The 25835-nt window shown below is 36.8% G+C and overlaps 1 pseudogene; it reads left to right on the top strand.

Moving 5' to 3' along the window:
- Positions 1-3041: 3041 nt before the first annotated feature.
- LOC109250677 (60S ribosomal protein L35a-like) lies at positions 3042-3374 on the top strand (annotated as a pseudogene).
- The last annotated feature ends 22461 nt before the right edge of the window (positions 3375-25835 follow it).

Raw genomic sequence — 25835 nt, 5'->3', positions numbered from 1 at the left:
ATATGGGACAGTGCTAAGTGATTTATACACATTTTGAGTTTGTTGATTTTCCCTCTTGCTTTACTTTTATATTTGATTTTTACTGTATTCTTTATTTAAAAAAATTTTTTAACCTTTATTCATTTTTGAGAGACAGAGACAGAGCGCAAGTGGGGGAGGAGCAGAGAGAGAGGGAGGCACAGAATCGAAGTAGGCTCCAGACTCTGAGCTTTCAGCACAGAGCCTGATGTAGGGCTCAAACCCACAAACTGCAAGATCATGACCTGAGCCGAAGTCGGATGCTTAACTGACTGAGCCACCCATGCGCCCCCAGTATGTTAATTTTAAAATACTTACAGTCACTCAGTTACTACTTGGTAGGTTTTTAGAGAGGCTCAACACTAAAAAAGTTACTGCCCTTACCTAAGTGACTAACTCCTGGAGAGTAACTTAGATGCTGCAAAAAGAGCCCCCTACAGTACAAAATGAGCTTTGAGTACCCTTTCATTTTTCATATTGAGTTCTGGTATTTCATTGGAGGTTAGGCAATAAAGTACAATGATATTACAACACCATAAAACCCTCTATGTATTGAAAGAAGTCTGTTTTGTGGATATTTGTATCTCTAGCTGAATTTAAAATTTGCATTCCTTCATTTGTGATGGGTGAGGTATTAAAGAAACAGTAAAGTGAATGAGAGGTCATTGGCAGCTGTATCAAAGATAGCAGCAGAAAATTTTAAAATCAAAACACATACACACACACACACAAGAACACACACACATTTTAAAATGAGAAAGTAGAGGGTTGATGGGGGGTGGGAGGGAGGGGAGGGTGGGTGATGGGTATTGAGGAGGGCACCTTTTGGGATGAGCACTGGGTGTTGTATGGAAACCAATTTGACAATAAATTTCATATATTAAAAAAAATAAAATAAAATGAGAAAGTAAAGAAGAACATTATTTTGAAATACCAACTTATTAAAAAATGGCATTTGTTATCTAAATATCATGAAAAGTAATTCAATGAGGCTGTGACAATCAAATTGTCATCCTGTTATGCCAACATTCACTGACATTCACTAAATAAAAAGATAAAGGGGCATAAGTCAGCTACTACCATGAAACTCATTGAGATGAAAAAGATGTACAGATTTTTGTTTTTATATTGCAGCCGAGTACCATTTTCCTGATGTGTAAAACAACAATTGTGGCATTTTTATAAAACCATTAGGCAAATAATGGCATATTTTAATAAATTGCATTTTAAACACTCTCCAGCACAAATAAAATGAAAATACACGTCTAAGACCTACACAAAGACCTATACATCTACATATAAATACACATGGAAAGAATATTGCACACTTTAAGATTTTTAGTTTTCCATTTTATTTGAGCAAAGAAAATATTTAATATAAAGTTCAGACCAAATAAGGAGTATTCAACTTAAAATGACCAACACCAACAAATATCTCTCACTGCCTTTGGTCCCATCTACCACAACCAGAATTCTCAAAGATCCTATATTGAAGATGATTCTTAATAAAATAGAAAACATTCACTTATGAGTAGGAGAGACAGAACAAGAAAAAATAGTAAAAATTTAAGGCTAGTGTTTTTTATAGGCCTGGCCTACTTGCAAAAATATCTGTATGTAGTTAACTCCTAGCCTATGACTGCTTACATAATTCCTGAAAGTTTTTCTATATCTCCTAGATATATTAAACACTATTATTGACTAGATAAAGTGTATTGCATTCTTAAAATTTCTTAACTCAAAACTATTTCACTAAGGGAATAAAAATACTTTTAAAAGGAGACTTTTTTTGCTATAACTGAGATGTAAAACTGACTGGATAAAGTCACAATGGGGATTGGAGAAGCAGAGGAGAGAATAGGTGATATAGAAGATAAAATTATGGAAAATGATGAAGTTGAAAAGGAGAGAGAAAGAAGACTATTAGATCATGAAAGGAGACTTAGAGAACTCAGGGATTCCATAAAGCAAAACAATATCCATATCATAGGAGACCCAGAAGAAGTGCAGGAAAAATGAGAAGGTTTGAACAAATTTTAGCTGAGAACTTCCTTAATTTGGGTAAGGAAACAGGTATCCAAGTCCTAAAAATCAACAGAAATGGGTTTACGCCATGGCGTATCATAGTGAAACTTGCAAAATACAAAGATAAAGAGAAAATTTTGTAAGAAGCTAGGGAAAAAAGGTATTTAACCTGCAATGGCAGACACATAATATTAGTAGCAGACCTGTCCACAGAAACATGACAGGCCAGAAGGGAGTGGCCAGAAATATTCAATGGGATGAATGGGAAAAATATGCAGACAAGAATTCTTTATCCAACAAGGCTGTAATTCAGAATAGAAGGAGAGATAAAGGGTTTCCCAGAGAAACAAAACTAAAGGAGTTTATGGCCACCAAACCAGCCTTGCAAGAAACTTTAAGGGGCACTCTTTGAGTGAAAGAAAGAAAACAAAAAAAGACCAAAGCAACAAACACTACAAGGGACCAGAGAACATCACCAGAAACACCAACTCTACAAGTAACTCAATGGCACTAAATTCATATCTTTCAATAATCACTCTGAATGTAAATGGACTAAGTGCTCCAATCAAAAGACATAGGATATCAGAATGGATGAAAAAAAAGAAATAAAATCCATCTCTATGCTGCCTACAAAAGACTCATTTTAGACCTAAAGATACCTGCAGATTGAAAGTGAGGGGATGGAAAACCATCTTTCATGATAATGGAGGTCAGAAGAAAGCTGGAGTAGCCATACTTAGACAAACTAGATTTTAAAACAAAGACTATAACAAGAGATGAAGAAGGCATTATATCATAATTAAGGGGTCTATCCATCAAGAAGATCTAACGATTGTAAATATTTATGCCCCAACTTGGTCCACCAAAATATATAAATCGATTAATAACAAACATAAAGAAACTCATTGATAATAATACAATAATAGTAGGGAATTTTGGCCTTTCTCTTTCTGCCATCTTGGAAACTTTGGAGGCCTTCTGGGAACAGGACTCCTGAAATGACAAATACGTCTGGAAGGCTGTGATACAAAGCCATTTTTGCTGGCTATAAACGGGGTCTCTGGAACCAGAGGGCGCACACAGCTCTTCTTAAAATTGAAGGTGTTTATGAAACTGAATTCCATCTAGGAAAGAGATGTACTTATGTGTACAAAGCAAAGAACAACACAGTAACTCCTGGTGGCAAACTGAATAAAACCAGAGTAATCTGGGGAAAAGTAACTCGTGCTCATGGAAACAGTGGTATTGTTCATGCAAAATTCCAAAGCAATTTTCCTGCTAAAGCCATTGGCGACAGAATCTGTGTGATGCTGTATCCCTCGAGGATTTAAACTAACTGAAAAGTAAATAAATAAAGGTGTGGATTTGTTCTCTTTATAACAAATAGTGGGGAATTTTAACACCCCACTTACAGCAATGGAAGATTAGAGCAGACATAAACAATATAGAAACAACAAAAACAACAACAAAAACCCAGTAGAACAGATCAATGAAACTAAGAGATAGTTTTTGGAAAGAATAAACAAAATTGATGAAGCCTTAGCCAGGCTTATTAAAAAGAAAAGACAAAGGACCCAATTAGATAAAATCATAAATGAAAGAGGACAGATCATAACCAACAACATAGAAATACAAACAATTACATAAGAATACTATGAAAAATTAAATGCCAGCAAACTGGATAATCTGGAAGAAATGGACAAATTCCTACAAACTTACAAATTTCCAAAACCGAAACAGGAATAAAAAGAAAATTTGAACAGGCCCATAACCAGCAAAAATTGAATCAATAATAAAATTCTCCCAACAAACAAGAGTCCTGGGCCAAATGTCTTCCTAGGGGAATTCTACAAGACATTTAAAGTAGAGTTGACACCTATTCTTCTCAAACTTTTCCAAAAAATAGAAATATAAGAAAAACTTCCAAACTGATTCTAGAAATCCAGGATTACCTTGATTCCAAAACTGAACAAAGACACCTCTGAAAAGGAGAATTACAGGCCAATATCTCTGATAAACATGTTTGCAAAAATTCTCAACAAGATACTAGCAAATAGAATTCAACAGTACATTAAAAGAATTATTCACCATGATCAAGTGGGAATTATTCCTGCGCTGCAGGGCTGATCCTAACTAAAAAGGAAAAGGTCTGTACTCTGAAAACTATAGAACACTTATGAAAGAAATTGAAGAGGACACAAAGAAATGGAAAAGCATTCCATGCTCATGCATTGGAAGAGAAAACCTTGGTAAAATGTCTATACTATCCAAAGCAATCTAGACATTTAATGCAATACATATCAAAATACCAACAGCATTCTTCACAGAGCTAGAACAAACAATCCTAAAATTTGTATGGAACCACAAAAGACCCTGAATAGTCAAAGTAATCCTGAAAAACAGAAAACTTGAGGCATCACAATTCCAAATTTTAAGCTATACTACAAAGCTGTAGTCATCAAGACAGTATTGGGGTGGGGGTGCCTGGATGGCTCAGTCAGTTAAGCATCCAACTTCAGCTCAGGTCGTGATCTTGCAGTCCATAAGTTAATGTTCTGTGTCGGGCTCTGTGCTGACAGCTCGGAGCCTGAAGCCTGCTTCAATTCTCTCTCTCTCTCTCTCTCTCTCAAAAATAAATAAGCATTAAAATTTTTTAAAACAAAATGCAGTATGATACTGGCACAAATACTGACACATAGATCAATGGAACAGAATAGAAATGGACCCACAACTATATGGTCAACTAATGTTTGACAAAGCAGGAAAAAAATATCCAATAGAAAAAAGGTCTCTTCAGGAAATGGTGTTGGGAAAATGACGGCAACATGCAGAAGAATAAACCTGGACCACTTTCTTACACCACACACAAAAGTAAATTCAAAATGGATGAAAGACCTAAATGTGAAACAGGAAACTATCAAAATTCTAGAGGGGAACACAGGCAGCAACCTCTGTGACCTCAGTCACAGCAACTTCTTACTAGTCATGTCACTTAAGGAAAACAAAAGCAAGCACAGACTATTGGGACTTCATCAAGATAAAAAGCTTCTGCACAGCAAAGGAAACAACAAAACTAAAAGGCAGCTAACAGAATGGGGGAAGATAAATGACATATCTGATAAAGGGTTACTATCCAAAATCTATAAACAACTTACCAAACTCAGCACACACACACACAAAAATCCAGTAAAGAAATGGACAGAAGACATAAATAGACACTTTCCCAAAGAAGACATCCAGATGGCTAACAGATATATGAAAAGATACTCAACATCACTCATCATCAGGCAAATACAAATCAAAACCACAATGATATTCCATCTCACACCTAAATTCCTAAAATTAACAACACTAGACACAAAGATTGTTTATGAGAATACCAAAAAAGGAGGACACTCTTGCACTTTTAATCAGAATTAAAACTGGTGTAGCTACTCTGGAGAATAGTATATAGGTTCCTCAAAAAGTTAAAAATAGAACTACCCTATGATCCAGCAATTGTGCTATTAGGTATTTCCCCAAAGGTTACAACAATACAGATATGAAGGGGTATATGCACCCCAATGTTTATAGCAGCATTATCATCAATAGCCAAACTATGAAGAGAGCTCTGATATCCATCGACTGATAAACGGAAAAGAAGAGGTGAAGATGTGGTATAGATATATATATTATATTATACATAATGGGATATTACTCAACCATCAAAAAGAATGAAATCTTGGCATCTGCAATGTCGTGGATGGAGTTAGAATGTATTATGCTAAGCCAAATAAGTCAATCAGAGAAAGACAAATACCATGTTATTTCACTCATGTGAAATTTAAGAAACAAAACTGATGGACATGTGGGAAGGGAGGGAAACAAACCATAAGAGACTCTTAATTATAGAGAACAATCTGAGAGTTGATTAAGGGAGATAGGTGGGAGATTAGCTAGATGCATGATAGATATTAAGGAGGACACTTTTTGTAATGAACACTAAATCTTTGTAAGTGATGAATCACTGAAATACACTCCTGTTGCCAATATTGCACTGTATGTTAACTAACTAAAATTTAATTTTAAAAAGTGAGACATTTTTTGAGGGATGATAGAGTATTGATTAAAACTTTCTTTAACAAGACTTTTGTATTTTTAATCACTTTATAATGTAAATATTCATATTCATGTATATGAATATTATATAAAACTACAACATTTAATCTCTCCAGAAAGCCCTGTTTCTAGGTTCTTTTTTTTAAATATGAAATTTATTATCAAATTGGTTTCCATACAACACCCAGTGCTCATCCCAACAGGTGCCCTCCTCAATGCCCATCACCCTCTTTTCCCTCCCTCCCACCCCCCATCAACCCTCAGTTTATTCTCAGTTTTTAAGGTTTCCCTCATTCCCTCTCTGTAACTTTTTTTCCCTTTCCCCTCCCCCACGGTCTTCTGCTAACTTTCTCAGGATCCACATAAGAGTGAAAACATATGGTATCTGTCTTTCTCTGTATGACTTATTTCACTGAGCATAACACTCTTCAGTTTCATCCACATTGCTACAAAAGGCCAGATTTCATTCTTTCACATTGCATGTAGTATTCCATTGTATATATAAACCACAACTTCTTTATCCATTCATCAGTTGATGGACATTTAGCTCTTTCCATAATTTGGCTGTTGTTGAAAGTGCTGCTATAAACATTGGGGTACAAGTGCCCCTATGCATCAGCACTCCTGTATCCCTTGGGTAAATTCCTAGGAGCGCTATTACTGGGTCACAGGGTAGATCTACTTTTAATTTTTTGAGGAACCCCCACACTGTTATCCAGAGTGGCTGCACCAATTTGCATTCCCACCAACAGTGCAAGAGGGTTCCCGTTTCTCCACATCCTCGCCAGCATCTATAGTCTCCTGATTTATTTATTTTAGCCACTCTGACTGGCGTGAGATGGTATCTCAGTGTGGTTTTGATTTGTATTTCCCTGATGAGGAGTGACATTGAGCATCTTTTCATGTGCCTGTTGGCCATCTGAATGTCTTCTTTTTTTTTCTTTTTTTTAATTTTAACGTTTATTTATTTTTTTGAGACAGAGAGAGACAGAGCATGAATGGGGGAGGATCAGAGAGAGAGGGAGACACAGAATCTGAAACAGTCTCCAGGCTCTGAGCTGTCAGCACAGAGCCTGATGCGGGGCCTGAACTCACACACTGCAAGATCATGACCTGAGCCGGAGTCAGACGCTTAACCGACTGAGCCACGTAGGCGCCCCTGAATGTCTCCTTTAGAGAAGTGTCTATTCATGTTTTCTGCCCATGTCTTCACTAGATTATTTATTTTTTAGGTGTGGAGTTTGGTGAGTTCTTTATAGATTTTGGATACTAGCCCGTTGTCCAATATGTCATTTGCAAATATCTTTTCCCATTTCATCTGTTGCCTATTAGTTTGTGGATTTTTTCCTTTTCAGTGCAGAAGCTTTTTATCTTCATGAGGTCCCAATAGTTCATTTTTGCTTTTAATTCCCTTGCCTTTGGAGATGTGTCAAGTAAGAAATTGCTGCGGCTGAGGTCAGAGAGGTTTTTTCCTGCTTTCCCCTCTAGGGTTTTGATGGTTTCCTGTCTCACATTCAGGTCCTTTATCCATTTTGAGTTTATTTTTGTGAATGGTGTAAGAAAGTGGTCTAGATTCACTCTTCTGCATGTTGCTATCCAGTTCTCCCAGCACCATTTGTTAAAGAGACTGTTTTTGTGTATATAAACCACAATTTCTTTATCCATCATCAGTTGATGGACATTTAGACAAAATGGAATACTACTCAGCAATGAGAAAGATTGAAATATGGCCTGTTGTACCAACGTGGATGGAACTGGAGAGTGTTACGCTAAGTGAAATAAGTCATACAGAGAAAGACAAATACCATATGTTTTCACTCATATGTGGATCTTGAGAAACTTAACAGAAGACCATGGGGGAGGAGAAGGAAAAAAAAAAGTTAGAGAGGCAGAGAGCCAAACCATAAGAGATTCTTAAAAACTGAGAATAAACTGAGGGTTGATGGGGAGTGGGAGGGAGAGGAGAGTGGGTGATGGGCATTGAGGAGGGTACCTGTTGGGATGAGCACTGGGTGTTGTATGGAAACCAATTTGACAATAAATTTCATATTAAAAACATAAATAAAAAATAAAATTAAGCAAATACTAAAAAAAAGAGACTTTCTTTTTTCCATTGGATATTCTTTCCTGCTTTGTCAAAGATTAGTTGGCCATACTTTTGTGGGTCCAATTCTGGAGTCTCTATTCTATTCCATTGGTCTATGTATCTGTTTTTGTGCCAATACCATGCTGTCTTGATGATTACAGCTTTGTAGTAGAGGCTAAAGTCTGGGTTTGTGATGCCTCCCATTTGGTCTTCTTCTTCAAAATTACTTAGGCTATTCGGGGTCTTTTGTGGTGCCATACAAATTTTAGGATTGCTTGTTCTGGCTTCAAGAAGAATGCTGGTGCAATTTTGTTTGGGATTGCATTGAATGTGTAGATTCCTTTGGGTAGTATTGACAGTTTAACAATATTTATTCTTACAATCCATGAGCATGGAATGTTTTTCCATTTCTTTGTATCTTCTTCAATTGCCTTCATAAGCTTTCTATGGTTTTCAGCATACAAATCTTTTACATCTTTGTTTGGGTCTTCCTAGGTATTTTAGGATTCTTGGTGTAAATGCGAATGGGTTCAGTTTATTTGTGTTCTGTTGCTTCATTATTAGTGTGTAAGAATGCAACTGATTTCTGTACATTGTATCCTGTGACGTCGCTGAACTCATGTATCTGTTGTAGCAGACTTTTGGTGGAGTCTATTGGGTTTTCCAATATAGTATCATGTCATGTGCAAAAAGTGAAAGCTTGACTTCATCTTTGCCAATTTTGATGCCTTTGACATCCTTTTGTTGTCTGATTGCTGATGCTAGAACTTCTAACGCTATGTTAAACAACAGCGGTGAGAGTGGACATCACTGTCATGTTCCTGACCTCAGGGGGAAAGCTCTCAGTTTTTCCCCATTGAAGATAATATTAGCTGTGGGCTTTTCATAAATGGCTTTTATGATGTTTAAGTATGTTCCTTCTATCCTGTCTTTCTTAAGGGTTTTTATTAAGAAAGGATGCTGAATTTTGTCAAATGCTTTTTCTGCATCAATTGACAGGATCATATGGTTTTTATCTTTTCTTTTATTAATGTGATGTATCACATTGATTGATTTGTGAATATTGAACCTGCCCTGCAGCCCAGGAATAAATCCCACTTGATCATGGTGAATCATTCTTTTTATATGCTGTTGAATTTGATTTGCTAGTATCTTGTGGAGAATTTTTGCATCCATATTCATCAGGGATATTGGCCTGTAGTTCTCTTTTTTTGCTGGGTCTCTGGTTTAGGAATCAAAGTAATACTGGCTTCATAGAATGAGTCTGGACGTTTTCCTTCCCTTTCTATTTTTTGGAACAGCTTGAGAAGGGTAGGTATTATCTCTGTTTTAAATGTCTGGTAGAATTCCCCAGGGAAGCTATCTGGTCCTGGACTCTTATTTGTTGGGAGATTTTTGATAACTGATTCAATTCCTTCTCTGGTTATGGGTCTGTCCAAGTTTTCTACTTCTTCCTGTTTGAGTTTTGGAAGTATGTGGGTGTTTGGGAATTTGTCCATTTCTTGCAGGTGGTCTAGTTTGTTGGCATATAATGTTTCATAGTATTCCCTGATAATTGCTGGTATTTCTGAGGGATTGGTTGTAATAATTCCATTTTCATTCATGATTTTATCTATTTGGGTCATCTCCCTTTTCTTTCTGAGAAGCCTGGCTAGAGGTTTATCAATATTTATTTTTTCAAAAAACCAACTCTTGGTTTCATTGATCTTCTCTACAGTTTCTTTTAGCTTCTATATTGTTTATTTCTGCTCTGATCTTTATTATTTCTCTTCTTCTGTTGTGTTTGGGGTGTCTTTGCTGTCCTGCTTCTATTTCCTTTAGGTGTGCTGTTAGATTTTATATTTGGAATTTTTCTTGTTTCTTGAGATAGGCCTGGATTGCAATGTATTTTCCTCTCAGGACTGCCTTTGCTGCATTCCAAAGCATTTGGATTGTTGTACTTTCATTTTCATTTGTTTCCATATATTTTTTTAAATTTCTTCTCTAATTGCCTGGTTGACCCATTCATTCTCTTTAGTAGGGTGTTCTTTAACCTCCATGCTTTTGGAGGTTTTCCAGACTTTTTCCTGTGGTTGATTTCAAGTTTCATAGCCTGTGGTCTGAAAGTGTGCATGGTAGGATCTCAATTCTTTTATACTTATGAAGGGCTGTTTTGTGACCCAGTATGTCATCTATCTTGGAGAATGTTCCATGTGCACTTGAGAAGAAAGTATATTCTGTTGCTTTGGGATTCAGAGTTGTAACTATATCTGTCAAGTCCATCTGATCCAATGTATCATTCAGGGCCCTTGTTTCTTTATTGATCCTGTGTCTAGATGATCTATCCATTGTTGTAAGTAGAGTAGTAAAGTCCCCTGCAATTACCACGTTCTTATCAATAAGGTTGCTTATGTTTGTGATTGTTTTACATATTTGGGGGCTCCCATATTCGGCACATAGACAGTTATAATTGTTAGCTCTTCCTGATGGATAGACTCCGTAATTATTATGTAATGCCCTTTCATCCCTTGTTACAACCTTTAATTTAACATCTAGTCTGTCTGATATAAGTATGGCTACTCCAGCTTTCTTTTGACTTCAGGGAGCATGATGGATAGCTCTCCATCCCCTCACTTTCAATCTGAAGGTGTCCTCAGGTCTACAATTAGTCTCTTGTAGGCAGCAAATAGATGGGTTTTGTTTTATTTTATCCATTCTGATAACCTATGTCTTTTGGTTGGAGCATTTAGTCCATTTACATTCAGTGTTATTATTAAAAGATATGGGTTTAGAGTCATTGTGATGTCTGTAGGTTTCATGCTTGTAGTGGTGTCTCTGGTACTTTGTGGTCCTTGCAACTTTTCACTCACAGAGTCCCCCATAGGATCTCTTGTAGGACTGGTTTAGTGGTGATTAATTCCTTCAGTTTTTGTTTGTTTGGGAAAACCTTTATCTCTCCTTCTATTCTGAATGACAGACTTGCTGGAAAAAGGATTCTTGGTTGCATATTTTTTTCTGTTCATCACATTGAAGATTTCTTGCCATTCCTTTCTGGCCTGCCGAGTTTCAGTAGATAGATCCGTCACTAGTCTTATCAGTCTCCCTTTATATGTTAGAGCCTGTTTATCCCTAACTGCTTTCAGAATTCTCTCTTTATCCTTGTATTTTGCCAGGTTCACTATGATATGTCGTGCAGAAGACATTCAAGTTACATCTGAAGGGAGATGTCTGTGCCTCTTGGATTTCAATGCCTTTCTCCGTCCCCAGATCAGGGTAGTTCTCAGCTATGATTTGTTCAAGTACACCTTCAGCCCCTTTCTCTCTCTCTCCTCAGCCCTTTTGGAATTTCTATTATATGGATGTTGTTCCGTTTGATTGAATCACTTGGTTCTCTAATTCTACCCTCATACTCCTGGATTTTGTTATCTCTCTTTTTCTCAGCTTCCTCTTTTTTCATAATTTTACCTTCTAATTCACCTATTCTCTCCTCTGCCTCTTTAATCTATGCTATAGCCACCTCCATTTTATTTTGCACCTCATTTATAGCATTTTTTAGCTTCTCATGACTATTTGTTAGTCCCTTGATCTCTGTAGCAATAGATTCTCTGCTGTCCTCTATGATTTTTTCAATCCCTGCGATTAATTTTATGACCATTATACTAAATTCATGGTCCGTTATGTTGCTTAAATCGTTTTTGATCAATTCATTAGCTGTCACTACTTCCTGGAGTTTCTTTTGAGGACAATTCTTCCGTTTTGTCATTTTGAATAGTCCCTGGAGTGGTGTGGAACTGCGGGGCACTTCCCCTGTGCTATCTGGAGTGTGGTGGGCGGGGCTGCAGTCAGACCCAAGTCTGTCCCCAGCCCACCGCTGGGGCCACAGTTATACTGGTATGTACCTTATCTTCCCCCTCCCAGCGGCAGTACTTACTGTGGAGTGGTGTGGCCCCTCTCTGGGCTGCTTGTACACTGCCAGGCTTCTGGTGCTGCTTCAATGGGATCTGCCCAAAGGTGTATTAGCAAGGGTTGATCCGCAAGGAGCACAGTGGCAGGAGGTACAGGCTTAACTAGCTTTGCAGTGGGTGGTCCCCTGCGGGAGTGGCCCTGCAGCACTGAGAGGGAAGCAGGCCAGTCAGAGGGATGAATCCACAGAAGCACAGCTTGGGCGTTTGAAGGTGCAAGCAAGTTCGGTGACTGGAACTGGTTCCCTTTGGAATTTCGGCTGGGGGATAGGAGAGGAAAATGACGTTTGTCAGCACCTTTGTTCCCCTGCCTAGCTCTGTTATTCCGGGATTCAACAATTCTCCCTCCCGGTGTTCTCTTGCACTCCCTGCTCTCCGAGAGCAGAGCTGTTGAATTTTAAAAGTCCAGATATTAAGTCCCACTGGCTGTCAGAACTCATGCAGTCCACCCCCTCCACTTTTTTAAGCCAGACTTCAGGGGATCTGCCTTGCCCAGTGGGCTGCCCTCCACTGCCTGGCTCCCTCCAGCCAGTCCGTGTAGCACGCACTGCCTCTCCACCCTTTCTACCCTCTTCTGTGGGCCTCCTGTCTATGCTTGGCTCCAGAGAGTCCGTTCTGCTAGTCTTCTGGAGGTTTTCTGGGGGTATTTAGGCCAATGTGGGTGGAATCTAAGTGATTAGCAGTCCAAGGTGAGCCCAGTGTCCTCCTATGCCACCATCTTCCCCTGTTTCTAATTTTTAGGTACTTTATAACCAATCTATATTCTTTAACTCAGTGAAATGCTCTTATTGAGCACCTACTAAGTGTCAGACACTATGCTTGGTGCTAGGTATACAAGACAAAATGCCCATGATGCTTGTCCTCCTGGAGCTTGTAGAATTACTATATCCACATTAAAATTGAAAGAAAAGACAAATTGTTGTTTACTGTAATTTTAAGGAAAATTTACATTAGAATCTTGTGAATAATTGGCCCTAAGTTCTAAGCTTTACAGTTGGCTACATGCTTAACAACATTCTCTGAGCACTTCATTGGGTTATCATATCTATTTTTAGCCAGTCTGTCTGTTTTCATAAACAGCCAACATGAATGTACAGATGTGGCTTTATAAATAAAGCCCTAAGGTTTTATATTTGTCATCTGTCATTCTCAATGTCAAGAAGGAACCATATAAAGTATATTTGAGTAGGTAGCTATCTTTGTACCTATCACTCAATATAAATGCAGATGTCACCCCTGTTTTAATGTTGCATTTTCTGGGATCTCAAGGACAGAAGGCACCTTGAGGTGTTCTGATTCCATAATACAGAGAGGTGTTCATTTTTCATGAAATTTCAAAGGATTTTTCCCTATTTCTATAATATCTTAGAGATTCGTACTTAATAGTATGAAGCTCTTAGTGTGAGGATTAATACTGTTAATATTCTGAAGCTTCAGATTAACTATTGGTTTGCTGGTATTGTGTTTATTGTTAGCATATTATATTTCAATATGAGGAAATATACTAATAAACATAGAGAATGCTGTATATAAGTTAACCCTATTAAAAATCTTCTAGACAATGTCTATTTTCAATCCTTCACAGATACTCAAGAATGAGATCATATTTATAGAAATATAAACAATCACATAATAACTATATAAAAGATTATTTCAAACTACATAGTATTGATTCTTTATTCACTGAGTCATTGTTTATTTCTCCTATATAAATTATGTAGTATGATATATAGATTTGTGGGAATAGATTGAAGTCTGTTATTTATAATTTAAGCATCATTAATTTTTAATGTAAACATAATTGTGAAACTGGTTAAACATTAATTTAATTAAATTATAACAATTACTTAGCAATTACCTTAAGTTAGATAAAAAAGGGTATAGAAAATGACTACTAATTTTTATAGTATGTCTATACATGAAGCAATATGAAAATATAATCATGATATAATATTGATTTAAAAAGCAAGATAAAACAGAATGTAAATGGTAAGATTAATATGTAACTGTATTTATACACATATAAATATATTTCACTGTAGAATGAATTAAAGAATACTTAAGTATTAACAGTGCTTGTCCTTCAATTGTAGGAATATGGATGTTTTTGTTTTCTTTACACATTTCTATATTTTCCAGATATTATAATGTGGTCATGTGTTACTTTATATCTATGAAACATGTCAAACAAGACTTATACAAAATGATACAATGTTATATTGATTTTATAATGATTCATCTTAATTTTTTTTAACGTTTATTTATTTTTGAGACAAAGAGAGACAGAGCATGAATGGGGGGAGGGTCAGAGAGAGAGAGGGAGACACAGAATCCAAAACAGGCTCCAGGCTCTGCACTGCCAGCACAGAGCCCGACATGGGGCTCGAACTCACAGACCACAAGATCACGACCTGAGCCGAAGTCGGACGCTCAACCGACCGAGCCACCCAGGCACCCCTATAATGATTCATCTTAAAAGTGGTTATAATTAAAAATCTTGGTGATTTAAATAAGTTGTAGTTATCAAGAAAATCCACTTATGTTGAACTACTCAATTCACCACAAAGCCAAAATGAGAGACATTTTATTTATTTATTTATTTATTTATTTGTATTCTTTAATGTTTATTTATTTTTTGAGACAGAGAGAGAATGTGGGAGGGGCAGAGAGAGAAGGAGACACAGAATCTGAAGCAGGCGCCAGGGTCTGAGCTATCAGCACAGAGCCCAACAGGGGTTGGGCTCAAACTCATGAACTGTGAGATCATTACCCGAGCTGAAGTTGGAGGCTTAACTGACTGACCATCCAAGCACCCCTGACATTTTAAATTCAGAATTAAAGTCCAGATTGCCACAGCTGTAATTGTTCTAGTGAAGTAACAAGACTACTTCATTAGAAGTTGATGGGAAGAAGGAGGGAACAGACAAATAAATAAATCACTCTTCAAATAAATCAGATCTTATTACTTTGTTAGCATTAAGGCATGTTGCTAGTTTAAAAAAAAAAAAACAGAAATAAAGAGGAGCCAAGATGGTGGAACAGCATGGAAGCTTTTTGTGTGTCTCGCATCCATGAAATACAGCCAGACCAACACTAAAACATCCTACACACCTAGAAAACTGATTGGAGGATTAACACAACAATCTGCACAACCTGAACCACAAAATTCACCAGGTACGTGGTGCGGAGAGGTGAACTTGGGGAGAGAGAAGCCTGCGGCGGGCAGGGAGCTGCCTTTGCAGGTGGAGAGAGGACAGAGAATGGGGCAGGGCTGGGGGGAGAATCCTGGAAGAGCACCCCTTCCCAAAAGCAGCTGGAGGGAAAGTGGAAAATTGGAAACAGCCGCAAGGACTAAACTAAAAAGTGAGAAAGAAGAAGGTTTAAATTTCATTAAGACTGTAAACAAGGGGAGCACAAAGTCTGTAATTCTGCAGCTCGATACCTGGCGGTGCTCTGGTGGGAAGGGTGAATCCCCTGGGAGAGAGTGGGGTCTGGGAGGTTCTGGGGCCACACGGGGAAAAGCGGTTCCACTGCTGGAAGGACATTTGGTAGAGACTATTGAAGCCACGTGGTCCCAGCAGGCCCCAGAAAACGGCCACATTTGCTGGTGCTGGAACAAGGTCGTTAAGGGTGAAGCCTGGTGCCAGATGTGTGTTGTGATTTTCCATAATCCCTGAAAAGCCGCTGCTACACTATCTCGCAAACATTTTCTAGGTCAGGCTGGCACCTGGCCGCACTCTCAGGGCACAGGCAGCAGCAGGGTCCCACAAGCATTCTGGGTGCAGCCGACATTAGACCATTGCTCGGTGAGACCCTCCTGCAGAAAGGTGGAATGTGTCAAAGCCACAGTCCTTCAGAAGTAAGGGGCCGGGGAAAACAGCCGCATCTGAGACAAAACTCGGGAGAGAGGTACTGCCTGGGGCTTGGTCATGGACAGTGAAGAAGCGGGGAGTGGATGAAAGCTGAAGACAAAGGACGGGTGTGCAATTGCTGATCAGACAGAACAGAGTTCCCATACTAGAGACTGGGTAGCTGGGTGATGCAATTTTCACTGCTCCCACACATGCGCATACGCATCTATGAGCACTGCAACAATCCACCCCAGTAGGCCAGCACCTCCATCTAGTGGAGAATGGAGCTGTTACACTGAGCCACGCCCAACTGGGCCAACCTCCCTCTTCAAGAACACAAGTCTCACTGCCTACTTAGTTTATGGACAACAAAACTCTACATAGTCTGACTGCTAGGAGAAAATGAACTAATTTCAGTCCTATTTCAATCTGTTAGCGGGTCCATCTATTCAAATTTCTTTCTTTCTTTTTCTTTCTCTTTTACACTATTCTTTTTCTTGAATACAGAAAGAGAAAAAAACCATTTTTATTTTCAATTTTTATTAAAAATATTTTTCTTTCAATTTTTTACTATATTTTTTATTTTGTGTAAATTTTTTCAAATTCTATCTTACTTTCATCATTCTATTTTAATCTACTTCAGTGTATTCACCTTTTCAAATTTTCAAACAATTTCCTTGTTTTCTTTTTTCCATTTCGTTTTCCTTTTTTTCATTTCTTTTATTTTTCTTTAATGAAGAAAGTGAAAAACTTCATTTTTACTTTCAATTCTTTTAAAAATATTTTTCTTTAATTTTTTTACTATATATTTTTTGCTTTTATGTAAATTTTTTCAAATTCCATTTTACTTCCATCATTTTATTTTAGTCTACTACAGTGTACTCACTTTCAATTCCCAAACGATTTCCTTTTTTTCCTCTTTTTTCTTTGTAATTTCTTTTCTTTTTCTTGAACACAAAAAGATAAACAAATTCATTTTTATTTTTAATTTTTATTGAAAATATTTTTCTTTAATTTTTTCCTACTATATTCTTTACTTTTGTGTAAATTTTTTCAAATTCTATTTTACTTCCATCATCTCTTTTTAGTCTACTTCAGTGTATTCATTTTTTCAAATTCCCAAACGATTTCCTCCCCCCCCTTTTTTCCCTAATCTCTCAAACCACTTTCAACACCCAGACCAAAACACACCTAGGATCTATCATCATTTATTAGATTTTTGTGTGTGGGTTTCTAATTTTTTCATTTTAATATTTTTTTATTTTAATTTTTTTAAAATTTTCATTCTTCTACCTCATTAATTCCTTTTCTCCCTTCAAAATGAAAAAACGAAGGAATTCACCCCAGAAGAAAGAGCACGAAGAAACAACAGCCACAGACTTAACCAACACAGATACAAGCAAGGTATCTGAACCAGAATTTAGAGTCATGATAATAATACTAGCTGGAGTTGAAAATAGATTACAATCCCTTTCTGCAGAGATAAAAGAAGTAAAAATTAGAATGAAATTTAAAATGTTGTATCTGAGCTGCAATCACGGATGGATGCAGTGGTAGCAAGGATGGATGAGGCAGAACAGAGAATCAGCGATATAGAAGACAAAGTTATGGAGAATAACGAAGCAGAAAAAAAGAGGGAGCTGAAGGCAAAAGAGCACGATTTAAGAATTAGAGAAATCAGTGACTCATTAAAAAGGAACAACAACAGAATCATAGGGGTCCCAGAAGAGGAAGAGAGAGAAATAGGGGTAGAAGGGTTATGTGAACAAATCATAGCAGAAAACTTTCTTAACCTGGGGAAAGACACAGACATCAAAATCCAGGAAGCACAGAGGACCCTCATGAGATTCAACAAAAACCGACCATCAACAAGGCATATCATAGTCAAATTCACAAAATACACAGGCAAAGAAAGAATCATGAAAGCAGAAAGGGAAAAAAAGTCCCTAACCTACAAGGGCAGACAGATCAGGTTTGCAGCAGACCTGTCCAAAGAAACTTGGCAGGCCAGAAAGGAGTGGCAGGATATACTCAGTGTGCTGAATCAGAAAAATATGCAGCCAAGAATTATTTATCCAGCTAGGCTGTCATTCAAAATAGAAGGAGAGATAAAAAGTTTCCCAGATAAACAAAAAATAAGGAGTTTGTGACCACTAAATCAGCCCTGCAAGAAATTTTAAGGGGGACTCTCTGGGGGGAGAAAAGATGAAATAATATATATATATATGAATTATATATATATAATATCTTAATAAATAAATAAATAAATAAATACCAAAAGCAACAAAGATTAGAAAGGACCAGAGGACAATGCCAGAAACTCCAACTCCACAAGCATCATAGTGGCAATAAATTCATATCTTTCAGTACTCACTCTAAAAGTCAATGGACTCAATGCTCCAATCAAAAGACATAGGTAACAGAATGGATAAGAAAACAAGATCCATCTATATGCTATTTACAAGAGACCCACTTTAGACCTAAAGACACCTTCAGATTGAAAATAAGGGGATGGAGAACCATCTATCATGCTAATACTCAACAAAAGAAAGCTGGAGTAGCCATACTTATATCGGACAATCTAGACTTTAAAATAAATACTGTATGAAGAGATGCAGTAGGGCATTATATCATAATCAAGGGGTCTGTCCAAGAAGACCTAATAATTATAAACATTTATGTGCCAAAAGTGGGAGCACCCAAATATATAAATCAATTAATCACAAACATAAAAAAAACTCATCAATAGTAATACCATAATAGTAGGAGTCTTCAACCCCCCACTCACAGCAATGGACAGATCATCTAATCAAAAAATCAACAAGGAAACAATATCTTTGAAGGACACACTGGACCAGATGGACTTAACAGATATATTCAGAGCATTTCCTCCTAAAGCAGCAGAATATACATTCTTCTCCAGTGCAAATGGAATGTTCTCCAGAATAGACCACACACTGGGACAGAAATCAGCCCTAAGTAAGACAAAAAGATCGAGATAATACCGTTCATATTTTCAGACCACAACACTATGAAACTCGAAATCAACCATAAGAAAAAATTTGGAAAGGTAACAAATACTTGGAGACTGAAGAACATCCTGCTAATTAGTGAATGGGCTAACCAAGAAGTTAAAGAGGAAATTAAAAAGTATATGGAGGTCAATAAAAATGATAACACCACAACCCAAAACCTCTGGGATGCAGCAAAAGTGGTCATAAGAGGAAAGTATATAGCAATCCAGGCTTTCCTAAAGAAGGAAGAAAGATCTCAGATACACAACCTAACCTTATGCCTTAAGGAGGTGGAAAAAGAACAGCAAATAAAAGCCAAAACCAGCAGAAGAGAGGAAATAATAAAGATTAGAGCAGAAATTAATGCTATCGAAACCAAAAAAACAGTAGAACAAATCAATGAAACCAGAAGCTGGTTCTTTGAAAGAATTAACAAAATTGATAAACCACTAGCAAGTTTGATCAAAAAGAAAAAGAAAAAGGGGCGCCTGGGTGGATCAGTTGGTTGAGCGTCCGACTTCAGCTCGGGTCATGATCTCACGGTCTGTGAGTTCGAGCCCCACATCGGGCTCTGTGCTGACAGCTCAGAGCCTGGAGCCTGCTTTACATTCTGTGTCTCTTTCTTTCTCTTTGCCCCTCCCCCGCTCATGCTCTGTCTCTCTCTCTCTCTCTCTCGGTCAAAAATAAATAAACATTAAAAAAATTTTTTTGTAAATAAAAAGGAAAGGTCCTAAATAAATAAAATCAAGAATGAAAGAGGAGAGATCACAACCCACACAGCAGAAATAAAAACAATAATGAGAGAAGATTATGAGCAATTATATGCCAATAAAATGGACAATCTGGAAGAAATGGACAAATTCCTAGAAACATATACACTACCAAAACTGAAACAGGAAGAAATACAAAATTTGAACAGACTCATAACCAGTAAGGAAATCGAATTAGTAATCAAAACTCTGCCAAGAGGGGTGCCTGAGTGGTGCAGTCGGTTAAGCGTCCGACTTCAGCCAGGTCACGATCTCGCGGTCCGTGAGTTCGAGCCCCGCGTCAGGCTCTGGGCTGATGGCTCGGAGCCTGGAGCCTGTTTCCGATTCTGTGTCTCCCTCTCTCTCTGCTCCTCCCCCGTTCATGCTCTGTCTCTCTCTGTCCCAAAAATAAATTAAAAAAAAAACAAAAAACAAACAAAAAAAAAACTCTGCCAAGAAAAAAAAAAGAGTCCAGGGCCAGATGGCTTTCCAGGGGAATTCTACCAAACATTTAAGGAAGAGTTAACACCTATTCTCTTGAAGGTGTTCTGAAAAATAGAAATGGAAGGAAAACTTCCAAACATTTTCTATGAAGCCAGCATTACCTTGATTGCAAAACCAGACAGAGACCCCACTAAAAAGGAGAACTATAGACTAATTTCCCTGATGAACATGGATGCAAAAATCCTCAACAAGATATTAGCCAAACGGATCCAACAATACATTTAAAAAATTATTCACCACGACCAAGTGGTATTTATACGTGGGATGCAGGGCTGGTTCAATATCCGCAAAACAATTAACATGATTCATCACATCAATAAAAGAAAGGACAAGAGCCATATGATCCTCTCAATAGATGCAGAGAAAGCATTTGACAAAATACAGCATCTTTCTTGATAAAAACCCTCAAGAAAGTAGGGATAAAAGGATCATACCTCGAGATGATAAAAGCCATATACAAGTGACCCAATGCTAATATCATCCTCAATGGGGAAAAACTGAGAGCTTTCCCCCTAAGGTCAGGAACAAGACAGGGATGGCCACTCTCACCACTATTATTCAGCATAGTATTGGATGTCTTAGCCTCTGTAATCAGACAACACAAAGAAATAAAAGGCATCCAAATCAGCCAGAAGGAGGTCAAACTTTCACTCTTCGCAGATGACATGATACTCTATATGGAACCCAAAAGATTCCACAAAAAAAACTGCTAGAATTGATTCATGAATTTAGCAAAGTTGCAGGATATAAAATCAATGCACAGAAATCGGTTGCATTCCTACACACCAACAATGAAGAGACAGAAAGAGAAATCAAGGAATCGATCCCATTTACAGTTGCACCAAAAACCATAAAATACCTAGGAATAAATCTAACCAAAGAGGTGAAAAAGCTATATACTGAAAACTATAGAAAGCTTTTGAAAGAAATTGAAGAAGACACAAAAAAATGGAAAAAGATTCCATGCTCCTGGATAAGATGAAAAAATACTGTTAAAATGTCGATACTACCCAAAGCAATCTACATACTCAATGCAATCCCTATCAAAATAACACCAGCATTCTTCACAGAGCTAGAACAAATAATCCTAAAATTTGGAACCAGAAAGACCCTGAATAGCCAAAACAATCTTGAAAAAGAAAAGCAAAGCAGAAGGCATCAAAATCCCAGACTTCAAGCTATACTACAAAGCTGTAATCATCAAGACAGTATGGTACTGGCACAAAAACAGACACTCAGATCAATGGAACAGAATAGTGAACCATGAAATGGACCCACAAATGTATGACCAACTAATCTTTGACAAAGCAGGAAAGAATATCCAATGGAATAAAGACAGTCTCTTCAGCAAGTGGTGCTGGGAAAACTGGACAGTGACATGCAGAAGAATGAACCTGGACTACTTTCTTACACCATACACAAAAATAAACTCAAAATGGATGAAAGACCTCAATGTAAGACAGGAAGCCATCAAAATCCTCAAGGAGAAAGCAGGTAACAGCCTCTTTGATCTTGCCCCCAGCAACTTCTTACTCAACACGTCTCCAGACGCAAGGGAAAGAAAAGCAAAAATGAACGACTGGGACCTCATCGAAATAAAAAGCTTTTGCACAGCGAAGGAAACAATCAGCAAAACTAAAAGGCAACTAATGGAATGGGAGAAGATATTTGCAAATGACATATCAGATAAAGGGTTAGTATCCAAAATCTATAAAGAACTTATCAAACTCAACACCAAAAAGACAAATAATCCAGTGAAGAAATGGGCAAAAGACATGAATAGACACTTCTCCAAAGAAGACATCCAGATGGCCAACCGACACATGAAAAAATGCTCTACCTCACTCATCATCAGGGAAATACAAATCAAAACCACAATGAGATATCACCTTACACCTGTCAGAATGGCTAACATTAATAACTCAGGCAACAACAGATGTTGGCAAGGATGTGGAGAAAGAGGATCTCTTTTGCATTGTTGGTGGGAATGCAAGCTGGTGCAGCCACTCTGGAAAACAGTATGGAGGTTCCTCAAAAAAGTAAAAATAGAACTACCCTACGACCCAGCAATTGCACTACTAGGCATTTATCCACGGGATACAGATGTGCTGTTTCAAAGGGACACAGGTACCCCCATGTTTATAGGAGCACTATCAACAATAGTCAAAGTAAGGAAACAGCGCAAATGTCCATTGATGGATGAATGGATATAGATGTGGTAAATATATACAATGGAGTATTACTCGGCAATCAAAAAGAATGATATCTTGCCATTTGCATCTACGTGGATGGAACTAGCTGGTATTATGCTAAGTGAAATTGGTTAGTCAGAGAAAGACAAAAATCATATGACTTCACTCATATGAGGACTTTAAGAGACAAAACAGATGAACATAACGGAAAGGAAACAAAAATCATATAAAAACAGACAGGGGGACAAAACAGAAGTGACTCAATATGGAAAACATACTGAGGGTTACTGGAGGGGTGTTGGGAGGGGGGATGGGCTAAATGGGTAAGGGGCACTAAGGAATCTACTACTGAAATCATTGTTGCACTATATTCTAACTAAATTGGATGTAAATTAAAAAAAAATAAACAAGTTTAAAAAAAGAAAAAAATACTGAAATACATTAGCTTTAGGATATGAATACTTAGAATCTTTAAAGATATACAATATATTCAGGTATGTATCCACAAAAATCGGCTTCAAAATGTAAAAGAGATCAAGTTACTAAGCTACACTAACAATCAGCTATCCTCCTACTGAGTGATCCTTAGATAAATATTTGGTAGTTTGCCAAGCCAGTAATAAGTTTAATTTTAAAATAGTTGTAATCATTTGCCCTGAGGCATCAGGACCCCCATGCCAATAGTGATAAAGCAGCATAACTTTGCTATATTTTTAAATGAAAAATAATAATCAAAGAGTAAAGCCCATACCAGCATTTATTAAAGGAAAGGAAAAATGAAAAGTTATACATATTTATATTACCCCACCCCCACAAGTAAACAATACACATTAAAGATGTGACCTTTCACTAGACATCTGCTTCTTTGTTACTTTGTATCATTACATATTTATTGAAGTATAATTTATATAATAAACACATACTTCATGAAGTAATTGTATCTATGTGTATATATATATATATATATATATATATATATATATATATATATATACTCTTGTAACCATTATCTAGAGCAACATTACATTTTCATGACCCCTAGAGATGCTGTTTCCCAGACAACACCTTTCCCCATCAATACTCCTCCAATGTAAACCACTATTCTGATTTCTAATGCCATAATTAACCTTGTTTGTTCCAGAACCTTATATAATTTGGATCATATAACATATACTCTTTTGTGCCTGGCTTCTTTTTTTGTTTGATACACTTTTTTAGATTCATCTATGGTAGTCCATATATCACCAGTTTTTACTTTTTATTACTGGATAACATTCCATTTTGTGAATAAACCACAATTTGTTTATTTCTGCTTGATGGATATTTTGGTTGTTTCTAGTGTTTGCTTAACATTTTGGCTATTATCAACAAAGTTGCTAAGAGCATGCTTGTACAAATCTTTCCTTGGACACATGTACTCATTTTCATTTTTCTTCAGTATGTACCTAGTAGTGAATTGCTTGGGATAGATATATTTTTATGTTTTGTGATTGTCAAATACTTTTCCAGTGATTGCAGAGCCATTTTATAATCCCATCAGCAATATATAAATAAGAGTTCTGTCTCTACTTTTAATTGGCTTAGTTAGATTTTCAGCTAAAATTATTAATGAAAGCATTGCTTAAATATCAGATTTATAATTATTAATATGTTTTGCCTACAAGATACCCCTCATAAGTGAAGCAGAATATTAATAAGTAAATTATTTTATAAGACTGCAAGCTTGTTCATATTTGACAGTTTATTACAAGTTGCCCACTTTATGAACTTCTATATCATTTTCTCTGTACCTTCCTTAAGGTACTTAATACTTTCTAACTTTTTGCAGTTTATGAAATCTAGACTAACTTTCTGAATATGCCTGCATACTGGCATCAAAGTGGATGGGGCTACATGGGAAAAATGATCTCTCACCAAATCCCTAGGAATGCAGAACTGATTTCAGAAGGACAGAGAAATGGGATAATATAAACAACTGCTAGATTGGTCTCCTAACAGGATACAGCTAATAGAGTATACATTCAGTAGAGCAAATCTGCAAAGATTATGGCAACTACCGATAAGAAACAAGAGATTCTTTGACAGCAGCAGTATTAATATCATAGGATGGACTGTGCTAATGCTGTTAAACCCTCAGTTACTGAGTGGTTACTATATGCTTGTCTATTTAATCTTCAGATTAAAGATATGAAGCAGCTGCTGCTATTACCCCATTTTAGATATGGAGAAATGGAGGCTCAGAAATGTTAGGTAAATTATCTAAGGTCAAACTACTAGTAAGTGTTAGAGCTAGAACTGGAACCCAGACTATGAATCCAGGACAAGTGCTTTCTCCCTGACATAATATTCTCTCCTCAGAGATGGCTCTACTAGATTAATGTGCCTTAGAATTCCAATTTGGACACATATGAATCAGAGTGAAATAATGTGATAATGAGTTACCAAGATATACAGCTGTGAAAATGACAATAATAATGTAAAAAATAAATGTATATGTAAGTGTTGATTATGTAAAGCAAGGTGTATAAGTCAGTGGTAGAGGAATACAAGATATATACATGTGATTTGTGCTAATTAATGAAGAATCCCCACAACAGAATATTTTTTAAACAAGATTTTAAAAGAAATCAAGTATAAATATGGCCAGGGAGAATGGTCAGGGAACAAATAAGTGTTAACCTGTGGAGACAGAGATAAAAAAAAAAAAACAAAACAAAATTTCAATAGGGATAAGAAAGTTTTCTTGTCTAGAGAACAGATCATGGTAGAGAGCATCTAAAAATAAAGTTAGTGAATTGTAGTACAGTGACATGGGAAAGTGAGAGCTAATGGAGGCCATAGATAGTTGATAAGAGAAATTTTGCAAAAAGCAATGGTAACAACTGTAAGGCTTGAAAAGGGAAATGACATGGCCAAAATGGTTTTAAAGTAAAATTATTATTGTTTTGCTGAGCAGCAGAGCTTTAGAAAGGCAAAGGACAAGTAAACTAGCTACTCTTACTTCTCAGAAAATTAGGCCTAAGGTTTTGATGTGCTTTAATGTCATCTATCAAAATATTTCCTATTGCAAAATATATCTTGATCACAAAATGATTTAATGAAACACAAAGATTTTGAATGGCTAACTTTTATCATAAATAGATAAAAGTCTAAGCATGTGAAAAACAATATTATTATTATTTTATATTTGATACACTTGCCCAAATCATGTCCAGAAAGTGAAATTTAAGTATAATTTAAAATTTTCATTTAAGAGATTTAAAATATTTTGTGGATAGTGTCCTTTGGAGGTTTATGTTTTTAGAACTATATTTACCTTTTTAAAAATATATAAGTGGCTTCTAAAGAGAATAGAAT

The sequence above is a fragment of the Panthera pardus genome, unplaced genomic scaffold (assembly GCF_024362965.1).
Source record: "Panthera pardus isolate Hobbes unplaced genomic scaffold, ASM2436296v1 HiC_scaffold_27, whole genome shotgun sequence".
Taxonomy (NCBI): domain Eukaryota; kingdom Metazoa; phylum Chordata; class Mammalia; order Carnivora; family Felidae; genus Panthera; species Panthera pardus.
The sequence above is the reverse complement of the archived record's forward strand: the minus strand, read 5'-3'. Positions and strand labels throughout refer to the sequence as shown.